Genomic DNA, 20262 nt, shown 5'->3' on the forward strand with positions numbered 1-20262 from the left:
TTAAAAGCAGCTAAATTAACTTCCCAGTGCAGCTTAAATTCAGGCAATATTTCTGAAATGACTCTCCAACCTTCTTTTCCCCCATCTGGGATTTAACAAACTCCACCCAAAATTCCACAACACATCTGGCAAACAAGTTATTGTGACTGGTTTATTTAACATCATCCCTTCTGTACTTCCCTGTTACCTTCATAAACTACCTTGAAACTGTAAGATGCCGTAAAAAACTGTTTATGTAAATTTAAAAAAAGAATAACATTCTGCCAATAAATTCTATAATACGATACCAAAATCAAACCTCAAGGTAATTCAGGTATCCCCAAAGCTAAGGCTGAAAAAAGCATCACACTTAAAATAGTCACAAAATTGCATGTTGGAGTTAGAAAATGTCTTTCAAAACAAATTTTTGACAGGAAATGTTGTTTGGGTATAGCTGAAATTTTGTCATTTTGTTATTTTAAAAAATTTTCCATGCTTATAAATAATCTAAAAGATCCATCAGGCTACTTCAGCATGGCTGCACTGGTGGCATTCTGCCTTCTCCCAGCAGTTCTCCAGAACAACGTTGCCTTGGAAGAATTTCGTTTTCAAGCACCTGACACAACAGTTCTGGGCTGTGGGTTTAGCTTCTGGCTCTCATAACAGTTTTTCCTTCTCTCAACCCAGCCATGAAGTACCTGTATGAAGATGCTCTTCAGGTTTATACTAACTCAGAGGAAATTATGTTGTGACTTACACATTTAAAATATACAAAACAATGGAGAAAATCTGATCCTACAATAACAACAACAATGAAAAGCAACCAACCAAAGGAAAAAAAAAAAGAAAAAGACAACCATTCCAATTTTTTGCCTCCATTAATCATATAAAGAATAAATACAATCTATAAATGTATGAAAAACTGGTGAATAATGGCTATGCAGACTGCTGGGTGTCTATAGAAGTGGTGTGTTTGGTTTTGTCAGATGTGAGACCTTGGAAAGCCCTACCTGTTCTGCATTTATGAGTAGGTACAATATATTTTTGGTAAGCTCTATCATTCTGTCCAAGTAAGAGAGAAATAGAGGCTAGCTTATTTCAGGCTGCAAAAAAAAAAAAAAAAGAGGAATAATGAATGCAAACTGACAGTCAGGTAAACTAAAGAGCAGAGTTTGCTGCATGCAATTCCCCTCAGGTGAGAGATGTTTTTTGCATGCAACAAGAATAATGGACTGGGAGAGCCTTAAAATTAGTTTAAGGCAAGGAACTGCATGCAGACAAAGTGGCATCAACAAGTGACAAACTCACATCTGTCTGTAACAGCACCAGAAGCCAGCTGAAGCATTACAGCTGGTACTTAGGTCAACCACATGTAAACAGTTTACCATATATAACTCATTTTTTCTGTCAGGCATTACTCCTAAAATAAACAACACTGCTCCATTAAAGGTAGGTGGTGACCATCTTACCTTGCGTGTGCTGATTTGCTAGGGATGATCAAAATGATCTGCGAGGGGACATCAGACCCATGGATTCATGTAGCTCACAACATAAGGATAGCTCAGGTGCCATCCATTAAAAGAGGGTATGGGAACAGGGGTAATAAGAGATATTGGTGCCTGGGAGATTGTAGATCATCTCCCGAGCCGACGCTTTCCAGGTTCTTAACCTGATCAGCTTCTCCAAAAGGAGACATAAGATCTCTCATATGGAAAACCATGATAGAAGATGAGGAATAAAGACTCTTTTAATAGAGCAGTGGAAAGCATAACAAGATGAAGCTGGATAAGTTAGAAATTTAGAAAAGAATTAGCAGTGACAGTGAATAATGACAGGAGCAAGCTGCTAAAGAAAATAAGATTGCTATCTTTTCAGATCATGACCAAATGCCTTTCTGGAAGACAAACTTCAGCCAAATGAATATTACTGGGCTCACTACAGGTGCAAGTGAAATGTTATGGCTTGTGTTAAGCAGGAGGTCAGACAAAAACACCTAATATTCTTTTCAGACCTTACATGCCATGGATGTCTGAGTTTGTCTGTACATATCTTGTTGGTAGGTAAGGACTCACTTTCTGAGTCTGGATGAATCCTTGCCAACAATGAACTAGGACTGTGCAGCTGTGGTTAGCGTAATACACAACCAGCCTAATAACTTGCTCCTGACTGGGTATCAGCAAGCTCACAACAGAAAATCAAGTTGCATCTGTCTGCAAAATACCATCCAGACACACCTACCCCTAAGTTTGCAAGTTGACAAGCCAGCCAACCTGGAGCATTTTTACAGATAAGGAGACAGGAGGCATGTCTGTGCCATGCTCTAGATCGTGGTGCAAGGATTTCTGAGCTAGCACCCACGGTGTTCACGCTGGAGCTGGCAGCAGTACAGCCATCTCATCAGCTACCAAGAAAGCCTGGCCAAGGGGAAGGCTAATTTGGATGCAGTGCTTTCAAGACCAAGAGCTGTACCACATGGGAACAGGCCAGGCCAAAGCAAACCCCAGTGACCACCCTGCCACAGGCTAGGTGGGCATTAGGTCCTCTTGCCGCATGTGGCACTCAGAGGCAAATTGTGTCATGGATTCTGTTCTTCTGGAGCAAGAATGAGGGCTCAAGATCAGCTCATTGGTCATAACTGGAGTTTAAGTGCTCTGAAAGGACAACATGCATTCCCTTCCATCAAGCTCTCAGCACCTGCTTGGTGACCTGTCTCTTTTTCTCAACGTAAAATGAATGAAAGCAACTCCAAGTGCAAAACAAATGATGCAGTCACAGTTTTCTATGCTTGGCATCTAAAGAGTAGAAAAATGAACAAGGTGCTAAGAATATGCACTGGACATGCAAAGAGGGCAAATAAAGTTATAATGGTGATAATATCATTGCCATCGCATAGTTTGTCTTTACAGAAAATACAGTGAGCAACACACTGAAAAATCTTGGTTTCTCAGCACAGAGCTCTGCACTGACAAGTAAAACACAGCTTGAGGAAAGCAGACAGAACACGGTCCTGAGGGAAGAATGTTGTCCTAAAGGGCTTATGCCACAGGATTGAATGCTGTGAAGAAGTATTGAAGTAAAAGGGCAAACCAAAAGTGAAATTCAGATGTTTACTCTGCCCTCCTCTTTGTATCAGATACTCAATTTACTCAATGATAATCTCAGGTTTTATTGAATAAAAAAGGTTTTCCATCCTTCATGTCTGAAGAAGAGCTTCAAACTGAGACCATAAGGATTAACCTATCAAGGTACAGTTCACAAACTTGCATATTTTGGGCCCCTGCTATTTTTAATTCTGACCATTCATACCTTAATGTTTGCCAGCTTACACTTCAAAACCACTGATACCTGGTGAAGAGCCCCAAAATAATGATACTAGCATAGGATGCCCAGGATTAATCTCTATATTTCATGGAGGTATGTAAAGAAATGCTCAAGTAGGACTGGTGCATGAGCAGTACAAGCACATATGATGCATTCCACAGGATAGCTCCTGAAAGCATCCTGAGTCACTGCTTTTGTGGGAGGATAGTTCCTTGAAAGAATAATGTCCATCTGGAGGGACAGAGTAATTGGAAAGAGGCACTGGGGATAGGATTTAAACAGTATCACAGCTACTGGATATGAACTATAAAACATGGTAAACATTTCAAAAACACTTAATAATTGCAAACCAGAAAACTTTAGCATTATAATAGCATTCTTAAAGTTGAGTTTTTCTGTAATCATAGAACCTTAAAAGTTGAAAACTCTCCTCTCTCTGTTGTGTACCAGTATGATTTTCACAAACACGTCACTTCAGTTGCTGTACTAGGAACAAAAACAGGATGGGTATTAGACATTGGAAACACTCCATCTGCATTTACCACAAGGGTAGTTTTTCCCATGGATCATAAGAAGGGCAGACGGGCATTCCCTCGAGGCAAACAGAGATGTTTTCAGAACATTGTGCAACAGGAATACTCCCTGACAACGTGTCTATAATATTATGTTCTAAATACAACTTTCTGTACTGCACCTTAGGCTGTTTGGTGGTGGACATATTTTTCTACCCATTCATTTTCCTAGAACTTGTATAGAGACCAGCTGAGATAAACAGCCTTTTAAAAGCAGGACATCTCATTTAGCCACAAAGATGTTCTTTACAAGTCAATAGGTCCATAAAATTTTCTGAAAAACTATCTGTGTATCATCGTTACCCAGTTTCTCAATCAGCAAGGTGGAAAAGGTTATGATGAAAGAAATGCACTTAGTCACAGAGTATCTTGTGAGCAGACAGATTCCAACCCACTCCTTGTCCCAGCATCCAGTTTCCTTACAGAGCCTCTATGTGGCCAGAGTTTGATAAAGACGTGAAAAGTGAGACAGTGTCAAATGTCATCCAAGGCTTCCTTGTGGACAGACTTGCAAAAGAAAGGAAAGGAGAGTCTGTGTTCATTTCAGGCCCACGAGACTTCAGTCAACACACAGCTCATCTAAATGCCACCCCAGGAGGCATTTCCCCAAGCACTAACAACAGGCAAGCATCGATCCCTGCCTCAAGGAGCCTGCTAGAGAGCTCAGCTTGGCTCTCCCTGGGTAGCTCACCAGCCCCTTCTTTGCACCTCTAGTAGCACAGCAGATTTGGTAAATGCCCTGCCATGAAGACAGCAAGTGGAAGAAGATTGTCTCATGATCTGAGCAGCTAGCTTCCCTTTGCGTCTCCATGGAATCCAGTTGCAGTAGCCCTCCTCATTGAGAAAAAGTTTTTCTGTGCTGCTGATAGTCCTTTCCATTTCACATCTGGAGATTGTTAACCGTATCCCATGGGGTCTGAGTTTTAGCAGTAAAAACACTCCAACAAATTCCAGTAAAACTGATTTATTTACATTAACTGGACACTGGATACCCAGATAATACTATATAGAATCATAGAATATCCTGAGTTGGAAGGAATCCATGGGGAACTATATTTCCCTTCCTTTTCATATTGACATTTCACCTTGACCTGTCCTTTGAAATCAATACTAAGGAAACCTCACATTTTAGTGGTTGGAAGTTCAGAACTGAAGAGGTCAGAAGCTGAAAATAATTTAAGCATGACATCTCCTCTGTTTAGGAGAGCTTAAATACATATGAGGGGTGGAAGTCCCAGCTAAAACTCAAACTTGATGCTGTGAGACTTCCCCTCAGTTTATAGCAAACTCTCTTTCTGCAAAGTCATAATTTTCTGCCATGGAAAGAATTATATTAGCAGACACTGAGCACATTGCTTCATATCTTTGAAGGACAAAACACTGCAAGAGGGAAAAAGATACATATACATATACATTATGCAGCTACAGAAAAGAAGAGATAAATAAAGCGGGGGGAGTGCTGACTAGAGCTGTAAAAATGGTTTCAAGTTGCTAACTTGGAGGAAAAATTACCTATGTGTTGGATATAAAATTTACTACCTTTCCAGAAAGTTATGAATTTGCTATCAAAGACTTATTTGGTGCAAGCAAATTTCTGCACAATTATCTTTGTTTAACATTTGAGCCACTCTTCGGTGAAAGCCAGAAGGCTAAGTTAAACGTTCTTCAAAAGTGAATACCACAAGTAACTAAAGAAATCAAAATATTATATTTATTTTAAAAATCACCACTAACAGGAAGAACCAATAGAATAGCTGCAGAATGCTTTCCACTCCATTCAAACAGGCAAAACCTTCTTGCATTACACCACCAATGTGCTCAAGTTGTGTGGCAGAGAAACAATCGTTAGAACTGAGAATGTGAGAATGAAGGAGATGATGGTTTGCATCCAACACTTGTTCTGTTATTTTACTTTCTCTGTTTTACTTAGTTTTGAGCCCATCACTGCAAATGTACCAGCTATTAGAGCTTTCTGCTGTCCTCAGTGCTACATAAGTGTGTTCCATGAGGTGGCAGAAGATATAACCACCCCAAGGCCACTGCCTGAGGCTTGTTGCTGCCGCTGCTGCTGCTATGGTAGTGGAGCATGCTCTCGCTCAGCCTCTGACAGGGAGCATGTATCATTTGGGATTCATGTCATGGATAAAGGTGATGTAGAGCAGGATGCAGAAAGGGTGTGCTTGGCTGCCTTGTATCTAATTTATGGATGGGTGAACGAAGGCATGAAGTGTTAAGAGAATGTTGCGGACCACACAAGGCTGCAGCCGTGCTGTGGTGCAGCAAACTTAAACAATGCCTTTGCTCCAAGCAAGGACTGACTCCTGGGGAAAGCATTTATTGCCCAGAATTCATCATCAGGAAAATGAAAGAGAACAGGTTTTATTTGTACTGTAAATCATGCACAGGACCAGAATACTTCATTGCACTCAGAAGAAAATTGAATTCTGGTGTGGTATCTGACAAAGAGGCAATTTTGTTTTTGTAACTGAGACAAGTTGTATCTTTGAGATAAGGGAACCAATTAGCACTTTTGAAGAGTATTGTCATTCTCACTTCAGGAGGAAAAGGTATTGAAATCATAAGATGATGCAGAGAGTCCAGTACTGTAAGAAACTAGGTTTGAAGAATTTGAAGGCACCACAATTGAGCCTTCTGCCTTTGTAGGCCAGTGCAGGAAAGCTGATGCAAGAGCTTCGGCAGGGAGTGAATGCCTGCAAAATTCCCACTAATCGGTAATAAGGATAGCTGAAGAAACTGGTCTCTGAAAGGAAAAATAAAGCTTGAAACCTCAGACCAACTTCTTCAGGAGCAGAACTACTGCTAAAGAGAGTAGTAGATCCACCGTGTGTGGATAGATATAGGCTAATGCCTATAAATAGCTCCAAGCTGGCAGTGCTACAGCAGGAACAGAAGCCAGACTGTGGTAACAGCCGGCTTCACTATAGAAATTTTCATCTTAATGCCATCTTCCTTCATCCTGTAGGAGATGCATTAAAAACAGACCTGGATAGTATTTTAAAACTCTATCAGGCTTTTAACAAGGTTTCATAAGGTTACATGAGAAATTTTTTAATTTTGTTTTAGAAATTCAGTTCAATCTCTATGCAACACTTACTAAAATTCTAGGTTTCACTTTTTACATGAAAATGCAACCTGAAATATGACTTTTACATTTAGTCTAGTAAGTGCTCTCTACAAAAGTAGCAATAGTGGTAAGGAATCTTATACTGAAATTCTGTACATAAATTTGCCAGATTAAAGAAGCAAATATCCTTTACTCCTTTTGCTCCTGTTAATTTAAACCAATGGGCAATTTTAATCCTCCAGAATTAATGTCACACCTCTCAATTAAGAAGAGAATATATAAGCCTAAGTAAACTGTCTTTAATACTTTTGTAAAGTTTAATTCATTTGTTTGCAAAGTGATCTGAGATATCTGGAAAATTAAGTACTATTTTCTTTTCCTAGCAAAGGTTAGAATACAGTTGGGAATTCTGCTGCAGTAATACACGTGAGACTAATTTCCATGAACATAACAGAAACACTAGATTCTCAAGTATATTTCATCTGCATGGAGTGCACTGAGTTATACTTACAAAAGTAAGAGAGAAAAGGAAAATCATAGCACTTTTCTACCTTTCTGAGGTTGCTGGGGTTCACATTTCTTGCATGAGTAAACGAGGATAGTCATGCTAGTCTAACATGTACTGACAGGAACTGGCAGGTCTGTGTCACCTGTGACCAAGGGACCAAGCAGGGGCTAGTTCTTTTAAAATGTTGTGCAGTTAAAACACTATCACAGAATTTTCAATGCCAAGGAATTTTACATATTACTATTTATATTTTGAATTGCAGTCACAGAATGTTCAGACTTGCCCTGCTCTGCCTAGCAATGTATATAGGTGGGATCTTCCATGAACAAGTCAACTTGATAAAATACACTTTCAGGTTCACCACAGAGTTTTCTTCCTGACACTGTAATACTTACCAAGAGTACAATATTATATTACATGGTAATGGTATTTCCAGAAAAAAAAAATTGCACATGAATAAGGCAATGAAAGTATGCAGGTAACCATGGCTACTGTTGTGAACCAAATAACATTTTTTATACAGCTGTGAATATTTGTATTACTGCCAGCTAAGCTGTAGAGTTCAGATTTGAGACAGAACTGGTAAACACTGAATTCTTGCCTGAAGAAAGGTACTTCCCAAAGTGGATCCAGGCCTCTACATTGTGCTGCTACTCATTCTGGTGTAACTTTGTCTAGTAAACACACACCTTATTGCCCCAGTCAAAATTATCAAAACACAACTCTCCACTTCTTATACTTCACTGTCAGTGACCCACTTTTGCACAAACTATTTTCTCTCTTAGGGGTACTTTTATTTCCCCTTACCCACAATCACAACTATTGACATAACTTCTGAAATAGCTTTGACTCCATAAATGAGTTTCATACTTTTGAAAGATCTTTAAAAAATTTGCAACTTCTCAGCTTTCCTTGATCTTGGTTAGTGGTAACACCCACCCCCTTCTGCCCCCTGTCCCCCACTTTGGTCCCAACAGCGTTCCTGGACAACAAAAGAAAAAAACATTTCCAAAATGTCAGGGCAAGGGCACATGAGAGGGAGCTCTTCTCCCTTCACATATTTTCAGTGTCCAAGTTCATCCTTCTTAAATCATCCTTCTGTTGACATATCAGCATCTCTCTTCTCAAATCAATCATTATGTGAGAAGGAATGGAAACCTAAGGGATTTTCCTCCTTACAGAGAAAAGGTACGCCCAAAATCAAATTATTTGGAATAAGTTGTCAATAGTTACTATACAAAAAGAAAACATAAACACAAAAGCAGTTGGTGAGGTGAACCTGTACTTCCAGTGATATAAACAAAATGAAAATAATGAAACGCCTATTGTAACTAAGTGAAGCACGACTTAGAGCAACATCTCCCTATTCAAAAACTGAGTCACTTCTTCCTTCCAATAGAGCCTAAGTTTGAAACCCAAGTGAATGCTCATTCATAGACTATGATTTGTCGTCTTTGCCTGGTTTGTAGAGAGTGAATAATTTCTTAACAAAAGTACTGACTAATGAAGCAAATGCAGATTCACTTTGCAGTTCAATGTTTAATAAACTGCCTGTAGCTTCAGGCAAACCACAAATTCCATGTTTTCATTTCTCCTCTGTAACACAGGGAAAATACTAATTCTCTTATGCCGGTCTTTACCTGTCCATTCATTTAGACTGAGAGAAATATAAGAACTAAACATCTTTTGTTTCTATCAAAAGAGATCAGCTTAGATAGAATTACAGATATTCTTTAGAATTGTATTATCTACAATATAACTATTAACAGCTAAATGGCAATATATATTAAGTATTTCTCTCTATGTATGGTGTGTGTAGGGTTGTGTGTGAGCATATATACGCATATATACAGACAAACACTACACATACACTATATATACAAACTGTATACATACATGCATGATAAATATATTACTGAAGATTTACTATATATAATAATCCTACCAAACTGATGTCATGGAGAATAAAACTGTGGGAGGCTCAGTAGCACAGTGTTCAGACAAACAACTGGGAGATCTAAAGACCCACAAGCTCTGGCGAGAGTAGAGGCAGCAAGTGTGCAAAGCGGGGCATTCTTTTGGTTTCTGCATGCACAAAAATGCTGGAAAAAGAGAACTGTTCTGTAAAAACAGTGGTCACAAGAAACCAAATGAAGCTAAATTTCTGCATGTTGGTCTAAAATAAACTATGGATGCCATTTTCAATATACACTGGGTGCTTTAAACTTCTCTCTCAAGTTTTTTCTCAGTGAAGTACAGTACACACAATTATCACCTCCACATTCTATGGTTCTCTCCAGCTGACTACTATTAGCACCTCTTTATTTCAGCATTTGGTTTCCTCTACTTTGTCTTCTCTTCTCCTCCTTAACAACCTATAAGGCTATTGCTTTTTCTCTTAGCTTCTGACACTTGATTTTCTTTCTCCTTCAAATTCCCTCTTCTTTTCCATCTTTCATTCCTCTGCTTTAGGAGCAGAGACCAAAATACCATCCACCTTAGTCTCTGATCTAAGAATATATATATTCATCTCCTAACATGATTTGCAGCTGTATGAATTTTTAAACAACTTGCAGCCAACAAAAATTTATTAATGGAGACGTCAGTAAATCTGTGTGTTAGTAAAAAGACACTTTTAATGGATATTTTCTTAATAGACAATTGTATAATATCCCATTATTTTATTTTAAAAACGGCCTTAAAATACGAAGTTCAGTAGACTGATGTGCATATTTCCTCTTTCTCGTAAATAGTTCTCAAAAAAAAAATCTACATTACATATTGCATTTGCAAAAGAAGCTACAAAAATGTGCATTGCAGTGACTCAGCAAGTTGGAACCCTGTATACTGGCTTTATAGAAAGCTGGTAAAGCTCAAGTAACAGAATAAAAAGCTAAAAGTCCCAAGAAGCATATAACATTTCTTCCTGTTGGAAATAAACTGAAATATGTGATTTGACTGTTACAGCCATTTTTATAAAGAAGAATTTCTTTTCTAAGTATATTTGACTTTCTATAGCATGCCTCACATCAGCCTAGAATTTTATGATATACCAGGAGCACTAAATTTGTACATAACCATGGGTAATGTTATTATTTGTAGCAGTGGCCACTCGTGCTGTGCAGCAGAATGGACAATACCAACTCTAACTCTTAGTTGCATTTGCATCCATGAACCTCAGAGGAATCTGCAGCAGGCAATTCCTCTCTTCACTGTAACTGAAAGAACGGGATGCTGAGGCTCGTGAATGGGAAATCCCTCAGAGGTGTCAGCAAGCCCCAGCACGGTGAGGAGCAGAGGGCAGGCACAGGCAGCCTGGTCTGGCACAGCAGCCCAGCCCCGCCTGGGACACTTCACAGCCAGAATCAGAGGCACAGTACCATAAACCCTCTGGCAGACTGCAGTGTTTTTCCAGCTACCATCACAATGCCCCACAGAACACATTAGCACAAGCTAATGAAGACATAAAAAATGCTTTTGATCTAACACTACTTATTTTTCCTCATATTGTTTAGTAAAACAGATCTAGGAATAAAAATAGAAATATAAAAATGGGGTTTAAAAGCAGCACTTCAAATATGCAGCATTCCTTGTTTTGAAGAGAAAGCAAGCTGTGAAGAGGTGAAGGGTATCAGTTAATAATGCAATGGAGATGGAAGAGCAAATCATGTATTGGCCACTGGTCCGCCTCTTGCCATTTTGAGACACTTCACACCATCTGCTGTTTCTCCATGGTAAGAGTTGTTTCCTGCTCACATAACTCTGGTGTCAGAGGGAAGGAAAGGGTCACCTTAGTCAGACTCATGGTCTCTGACAGTAACAAGACACCTCTGAAAGGTTATGGCTTTTCCTGAGTAGGGCATCAGGATGGAACTTCGGACCTTTATGTAACTAAAGTTACATAAAGGTCCAAAGGTAGAAGGGACAGTTGTAGAACTGCATGACTAATGGCAATGGCTTACACGTCTGTCAAAAACATTCTCTGTGCTACCTCCAATTACTAAAAATGTACACTGTTTTTACTTCTTTGTATCTATGTGGGAAATTTTAAAATATGAGGATAGAACATAACAGGTTATGTTAAAGCTTAGTCTTCCATGAGCGGATGTCCCAAGGTTATCCCCAAATTCTTGATTTCTGCCTATCAGCATGTATAAAACATTACTGCTGTGGCACTATTTCAACATATTAATCATCTGAATATGAAATTACTTCTGCAGAAATGCTGTCTGTTTCCAAATACAAAGACACACAGAAGACGGCATTTAACAAAGAAAAAAGCTACTTCTAAAAAGTGGTAATTTTTTACAAAAACAATGTCAAAATATTTCCTTGTATTAGTTTTCCTGAAGTAATAATGATCTCTGGATACAGGGGGAAGCAGTATTTTTTATTCCATCAACTTCAAGGGCTGGAAAAAGCATATAAGCTTTTGGGTTCAGATTCCCTTCCCCAGGTCTGCTGATTCTTCTGGTACTGTGTCCATGTGAAATAACCCACTTTCCAACAATGATAAATAGGTAAAAATCTGGTCACTGACTTAGTACATATGCCTTCAATTGAAGGAAAAGCTGTCTGCCAAGCTTCAATCAAGTAGATCATAGGTCTGTGAAAAAAAGAATCTAAAAGGATGGAATTCAGTTGCTATAGTGGCACATTAAACAAATAAATGAGATACCATGGAATGCTAAAAAATATTTGTGGTCTGATTAAGTCATATTTGCCACATGTGTGAACACTAACAGCACAGTTTAGTAAAGTGGGTACAATGTAGTACAGTCCCACTTTTACTATGCAAAGTCTAATTCTTATCTGGGTGCTAATGGTTATCAGTGCGTCCAAGGGTTCACAACACTGCCTTTTACTGTAAATCATAGGGCAAAACATAGTCCTTTAAATACATAAAGTTAGACAATAAATGCTTATTAAACTATTACACCTTCAAAGATATATTTGCATTCTTCCTTGTACTTGTGAGACCTGCTAAGGAGACAAAGCTTCCAGGATGCTCACGTATGGAGTGTTTATTAAGAGTACATAACTTGTAGCTGGCAGCTGACTTATTAAACATTCATCAATATAACCAATCCTCCTCCAATACATTATTTTTTTCTAGTGAAATGTTCTCTTTTCTTTATAGAAGACTTTAAATATACTCATTATTAATCATAACAATCTCTCCTGTAATGTTTGACTCTACTATCTGCCTATGGTCTCTGGAAAAAACTCAGGGAAGAAACCAGAAATCTATTCTGTTAAAAAGATAAAACAAGTGTTTGATTTAGCAGAGAGAAGAAAGCATATATTTTTAACTGGAAATGCATACTACTTATTAATGCATTTTGCACTGATTTTAAAGTCGAACATTTATTTACATTTATAACCTGTAACTATATATCTGATAAATGGTGCAGTAACACCTGAAAATGTACCATCTTAGGCCCTACAGAGAGTTGTGCACAGCTCCAGCAGTGTCTATTGCAAGCAATATAAGCTGCACAAAAAGTGAATGTTAAAACAAAACCAGCATTCCTAATATTGTCAGAACTATGTGACTGAACCAAATGCATGTCCATCCCACATCACTGCTGGTGGAACAGCAAACCTAGCAGTCCAGGGCCAAACTCTGCTTCTAGGAAACATAGCTCAGTACTCCACACTCAGAGAAAGGCTAAGGCCCCCTTCATGTGCCCTTTTGGGGCTTTTTGTTGGTCATTTGCTTTGTGCCCATAGCAATCACTCTAACAAACATTTGTATGAGCAACTTCAGCTGAAAATCTGGCTTTAAGCTTTCATTATCAATATTATTACTATCAGCATAATTACTACTTCCAGAGTTACACCTAGCTTTGGTGTTAAAGCAGGGCAGTTTGAAATGCAGACAGAACACCTCCTTACCCCTGGTATTTCAAATATGTTACCTTCCAGCTCAGCTCACCTGCAACTCTGACCCTCAGCAAACTGCATCTGTTTCAACATGCAATGCACTCCACACTCCACAGCTGATATGGCAAAAAAGGGTCTTTTCTAAACAAAGGACTTTAGTTTTGAGAGTGAAACAGATGATCAAGATTATGTACAGCCTTGTCAGATAAAAATATAGACAGAAGCAAAGACATCAGTGTCATTCTACAGATGTAACACAGGAAGTTTTATATGAACACAGACTTCATACTCTTGTGTGGTTGTGGGTGGTTTTAATCTAAAACTTTTTCCAAAGTTTTGAAGCTCCTGGCATGTCACTGTGCAAATATTACTTTACCTGACCTGTAAACTTACATCCAACAGCAACAGAAACAATTCTCCTCCTCAGAGAAGCACCCATAAGCCATTTCCTTGCTCTCAATTCCTCAAACTAAAACATCTCAGGGAAGTCTACCCAGTGAACATGGAAGACATGGAAGAAAACATACTCTCCATTTGTCTTTCTTACTGTTTATTTCCTTGTTTCTCTCTTCCTCCTCCTCCTCCCTGAAGTTCCCTTTACCATTTTGAGTCTCTTCCAGCTTGTCTACATTATTCTGTGGCTCCTTTTTTATTCACTTGCCTCATCTGTTATTTTTCTTTTCTTTTTTTTTTTTTTTATTTCTCTAGGTAGGAGTTGGAACAGCATCAGCTGACTATTTAATTCATCTCTTTCCTCCCGCCTGTCTTTTCCTCTCATTCAACCATCTTTCCCTAACCTCCCTTTTTGTGCTCTCTCACTCTCTCCCCTTCTCTCTTCCTTTGGTTGTAACTCTGCAACCTGGTGTTGACACTAGATGCTCTCATGCTGTCTGCCAGCAGACTGAGTTATGTGACCTTGTAATAGAAGGTGGTTAAACTTTTTGAAAGAGATTTCTTCTGGGGATTTCAGCTCACAGGCCTTTCATTTTCAATGTTCATGCCCAGAATAGGGCTTGCAGGTTTTACTGTTAAGTGCTCGAAGATGTTTTGAAAAAGGTTCCTTGTTACTAAGGTTTAGGGATGTTTATATCAGGAAGAGCCTCTGTGTGGGTTTCCTCCACATTAGTGGAAATAGCAAACAATCGGAAAAATTCAGCATCTGTGTCCAGTTAAAAAGCTGTCTTCACCTTACCCTGATGAGTGTTCTCTGGCAGATAATGTAACATGGTTAAGGCCAGCTTCCCACTTCACAAAAACTGCTGTGCTGTTACTGTGTTAGGTAAAGGGGTTTTCCTAATGCCCCCAGAGGATGCTATTTAGACAACCAGGGCTTCTTCACCCTAGCAGCCTATTTCAATTTTCAGGTGCTATACTATCACAGGTTTTGACATACCACCAATTTCCAAGCCCTTCACATAAGTAAGAGAAAATAAAAGAAAATCTTTTAAGCTGGTGCTGCTTTTCTCCCCAGAGCAGGGAGATAATTGATACCACTGTAGTTACGCTCCAGTGGTGGAACTGGCAGATAATGAGGAGAGATAGCAGACGGAGCCACGTAACTGTGGCATAAAACATGCAAAAAGTGTACAAATTCAACAACATTGTTTTCATGGGTTTTGCAAATATCCTGAGTCCCCAGGCAACCAGCTTCAATTGCTATTCTCTCCATCAGATGTTTAAATAATAGCCATCTAGGAGTGGTTAGTCTGTTAGAAATTAAATTTAAAATTTTCCCTGATTTTTATCAGGAAACCTTGCAACTTATGTAGAAAGTGGGAACGCCTTCCTGGAGCAATGAAAATTTTATTCACACCTAACATATGAAAATATTTTAAATAAATTAAGAAGAGCACTTGAGTTGTACTATCCTTGAAACACATTTATTGGATTTAGAAAATAAATCCCAGAAAAATGTAAATATCTTCTAGGCAGAAGCATGAAGCATTAAGAAGGTGCACTAAATTTAAAAAGCAGAGCCCACCCATGGGATGTGCTGTGTTAGGAAATCATCCCCAGGAAGTATAATGCACTGTTTCAAATTAACAATTGCTGAAAAGGATTGTTTGGTCTACATGAAGAGAAACACCCTGATAAAAAACAGAGTATCTCCTCGTTCATACATCAGAGTGACCACTGTGTATCACCTGACCAGTGATTAATGGAGAGAGGGGTTTATCAAATAACTCACCACTTTTGGACATTCCAATCTTTATGTTCAGTTTACTATTGATTTTGATTTTTGCATGCCTTTTCTACTGTTCTTTCTATTAAATCATCAAGGAAAAAATATTTACACCAGAGAACCAACTTTCATAAAATCACAGAATGATTTGGCTTGGAAGGGACCTTAAAGACCATCTAGTTCCAATCACCCTGCCATAGGGAGGGACCCCTTCCATTAGATCAGATTTCTCAGAGCCCCATCCAATGGGGCCTTGAACACTTCAAGGCACAAGACATTCACAGCTTCTCTGGACGACCTGTTCCAGTACTTCACAACCCTCACAGGAAAGAATTTCTTCCTAATGTCTAATTAACTAACCTGCCCTCTTTCAGTTCGAAGCCATTCTCCTGTCGCTACATATCCTTGCTCTGTCACTATATATCCTTGTAAAAAGTCCCTCCAGCTGTCTTGAAGGACCACTTCAGGTGCTGAAAGACTGGAATAAAGTCACTCTGGAGCCATCACTTCTCCAGGCTGAACAATGTCAACTCTCTCATCCTTTCCCCATAGAAGACGTGCTACATCCCTCTAATCACCTTTGCGGCCCTCCAGACTCACTCCAACAGGATTATGACCTTTCCATCATTAAAACAAAAAGACACACAAGCCATGGCCACCAGGCCTTGGACAAGGCTGCTAGGACAAACAATTGGAGAGGTGGTTGGTGTGACTTTGCACCAGCCTTTGGTGGGCTCAACTTTTCAGCTGAGTAGTCAACAATAAGAAAAGAGAGACAACTTGTGAAATTGATAGAGATACATCTCTTGGACAGGCTCCTTCCTCTTCCTTCTTCTCTCCTTCCTCCAACTGCTATTTGTCCCAGTTTTTGTGCATTCTCTTGAATACTAGAACAGAGGGTAAGTCTTTCTAGAAATGCCTTTGTTTCCCATTTCCCGAAAGTAGCTTAAAAAATAACAGAGTACAAAACTGGAAGAGCTCATATAGACTGCAGTGGCACAGAACCGAGACAATAATCATTTTTCCAACTCCACAGATGCAGAGCATATTTCTCTCTCGCCTTCCTGACCTCTCCTCTAGAGTCTTCATATGAAGACATTACTTTGTTTCTGACCTCCAGAGCATTTCAACTCCTCAGTAAGTAATTTCTATCTCTGTATTTTGCTTTCCTTCCCACAAACAAAAGATGATTCACATTTTTAAACCAAATTTGAGACAGTGTCTGCAAAAACCAAAGAAGGACTCTCGCTGAAATGGTATGCTAACTTGGACAGATACTGCAGGCAGTCCTGCCATGTAACCTGGCTCAAAATCAGCAATGCTCAAGCATAAATTAATTCAGTCTACATATCTGTTTATGTGGGCATTGGTTAGAATAAGGGCAACCTCTAGTTTTAAACCCTGTGCTAATGTTGAAGAGAATATAATTTCTGAAAAAATCATCCATGCATCAACCTGCACAAAAAGTTGCAAGGAATGAACTGATAAAAATCCTATTACTATAACACATCCATTTTACACACTAAAGGTTAGTCTTCAATTAAAAATTCCTCATATTGATAAAGACCAGATAGCCAGCCATCAGAAAATGGAAAAGAGTATTTCCCATGGAAAATATGCCTTTGGAATTATGAGCTGATATGGTTCCAAACTGCAGGACAGTCTCCAGAAAACAAATGACATCTCTGATGAAAGAGTTCAGCAATTTGGCAACTGAAATTGTAGCCCACAAAGATGAATTCATCTGCATAACTAATAAATCCAGGAAGTGCACTTGACAGTTCAGAAACAGACCAAGGCTGAGACACAGCCCTATTCTCCAACAACTCTCTTTAGACAGGTAGTTATATCTGTGGACAGAAGCTTAGCTTCAGCTACTCAAATGTGTTCCTTCAGATAATAAACAGAAATTAAATCCTTGTGTTGGTCAAATCAGCAGCAACCCTGCTATTGATTTTCATGATCATTTATCAAGTCATAGTGATTGGTTATGGATTAATGAACTGACTGAGATGATGCAATACATCAGCTTTATGGCACAGTATAACTCTGTTAGAGATACCTTTCACAAGTGTATAAATCTGCACATATGAGGTACTATCTGGTATCATAAGGCACCACTTTATACACAGATTTTCCCAAATACAGGAATTATATATTTGTGGCTAATACAGGGTGTGGGGGTGTGTATATACATATATATATATGTAATAGAAAGATGTTCTTGAAACTATATGCACTTTTATTTTATGCTGAATAGGTTCTGCATGGCAATAAGCCTCTCCTCTTTTTCTATGAAAATTTATAAAAAATATTGAAATTGAATTAGTAATGGGACTGCATATTTCCAAGGTTCATTTCCCTCATGTTTCCCATTTCTAGAAAGGAAGTTTTTCTATAATTCTTATTTTTTTAATGTTGAAAAAGTGTTGCTATGAAGGACTGGTATCTCTGAGTATTAACAAGATATTACAGTGGGTTCAAGAACATAGGAGTTTAGATATGGACAGTGCTGTAACTGTAAAAAAAAAGGATGGGAAAGGAGGAACAAATTACTAAAAGCTTAAAGAGCAGCAGGCACCACAGTCCAAACCACTTCATCCTGGGCTAAGGCACTGAATCGGACAAGCTCTTCAAACCATTTCTTCACAGAGCCTTCAAGACAGTCACCTGAAAATGCTTCTAATGCTTCCAATACCAATACATGCCCATATTACTAATGGAAATATGACTGCTGTTATTACACCCCGATTTCATGACTTTTACTCCTTTTCTATGTATGGATTTTGCAGGTTGATATTGACACTTGAGCAAGTTGTTACAGCTGATCATAATACAGTAGAAAGCTTTTTAAATGTGCAAATTTGTTTTTTAAATTTTTTTTGGTGTTAAATAAATATTTTTGGGGAATTGCTGTGAAAAAATTCTGGATAGAGTGTTCACAGGTTAAGTAACATTTGACCTTATATCCTTAGGAGCTGTACCAGATACTTTGTGGGAAGCTCACTCAAAAGTGGGATTAATCAGCAAGGTGACAGAAGCTAAACAACTCACATCTCACTGACAGATGAGAGTCTCTTGTGTGAGTTGTGTTGTGCAAGATTGGACTCCAGCATGGCCACCCCTGCTTTCAGAATAGTTACCATTCCATGTGCACAACTGCTGTCAAAACGTGCAGGAATATATGGGAATAAATGTTTATTTCAGTATAAAGAAATAGCCAGGGATCCTGACTTTTCTAAACTACTCCCAGAGGTCCTACCCTTTCACCAAGTGGGCCTCTATCATATTCTCTAAAATTTACCATGTCAAAATTTTAACTACTACTAAGTGAGGTGCAAGCATTCTCAACGTAGTTTAATAACCCTTTCATACTATGATGAGCAATGCATCAGAATTAATTAGCATGAAAGCTGGTGTGAATAAAATGATGGGTAAAACATCAGAAAGAATGTACTAAATGTAGTGAAAAGCCCCACAGCCATAAGCTTCCCTTGTGATCTAACTGAAGAACACTTGGATAAATGGAGACTGACACAGAAACCAATTCCTTTACAAAAGTCTTTCAACAATATTTCAAGTTGAAAAAAAAGTCTAAAATAGTTGGACACAATACATTTCAGTAAACTCTGTGATGTCCAAAAACATCAAACAAAAAACCTCTTCACATATTTCACTAAGTATACATTTCTACAAAGCAACATGAGCTTGAGTTGCCTTTTAGTTATAGCACAGAGAAGACTTCCTGAATACCTACGGCCTTTTGCTGCCAACTGCTTCACAATGTACAATCATGAAAAATGTTATGGATTAGGCACTTCCAGTATATGGAATGTCACCTGAAAGAAATGTCATCAGAGCTGGGACTGATCTGTTATGGGGAAAAAATCAAGATGTGCATGGTTTAGCAGTGTTGCAGTGTTTGCGAGTTTTCAGTTTGTAACCTCAAAGCTCAAGAGAGGACAGCCTGAACAATCATGGCAGGAGTCATCAGACTCCATCCTCAGCTCTAGACACACATAATATCATGCTGTTCCTTTCAAAACATCATAAAACAGTACAGTATCTAGCAGAAGCTGATGCTCCTCTTGTCAGTAACAACTCTCATACCGCTCCTTTGACACAAAATCTGGGGAACAAATAAACAGCAGTGTCATCTGTCCCACTCCACAACAGACCAATTTATCAATGGTGGACAGATCTTGGTCTGCTGTGGTGATAAAGTGCCCACACCTGGAAGGGTGAGCTCTGCTGTCATCTACTGATGAACAGCAGTGCCAAATGGTTTGCCACATCTTGATGAGGAAAACAAAGTAATAATGAAACATTTTGCACAGATGCAACTAGAGAAGCAAACATGACACTTTTCAGTTCCAAATGCTGCATCAACAGTGGAAAGTACCTGATGGCAAATTGTGGCCTTAAGTTTCTTTCGGCATTTAAATATATAGTTGACAGAAAGGATGTCTGACTTCACATAGCAGAGAGGGATTAAAAGGTCATATTTCTTCTCAAGAAACTACCTTTATGAATACCAATGCATCAATTTTAAAGCTTTGCACTGATACATATAATTCCACATTATTAAAAATATTCAGATAGAGGTTCTGCTACATAAGTTCGGTGTGCATGAGTTATTTTTCTAAAAACACACAAGTCCAATAAGTAGAGATTTTTTGAAAAGCATTTTAACCAAAAGGTTTTCATTATGAATTATTCTTTGGTAGAC

The 20262-nt window shown here is 38.6% G+C and overlaps 1 protein-coding gene across 1 annotated transcript in view; it reads right to left on the reverse strand.

Moving 5' to 3' along the window:
• AIG1 (androgen induced 1) overlaps window positions 1–20262 on the reverse strand; it is a 123046-nt gene that overhangs the window by 54680 nt on the left and 48104 nt on the right. The gene's annotated exons all lie outside the window — the stretch shown is intronic.

Source organism: Passer domesticus, chromosome 3, assembly GCF_036417665.1.
Source record: "Passer domesticus isolate bPasDom1 chromosome 3, bPasDom1.hap1, whole genome shotgun sequence".
NCBI classification, from domain to species: Eukaryota; Metazoa; Chordata; class Aves; order Passeriformes; family Passeridae; genus Passer; species Passer domesticus.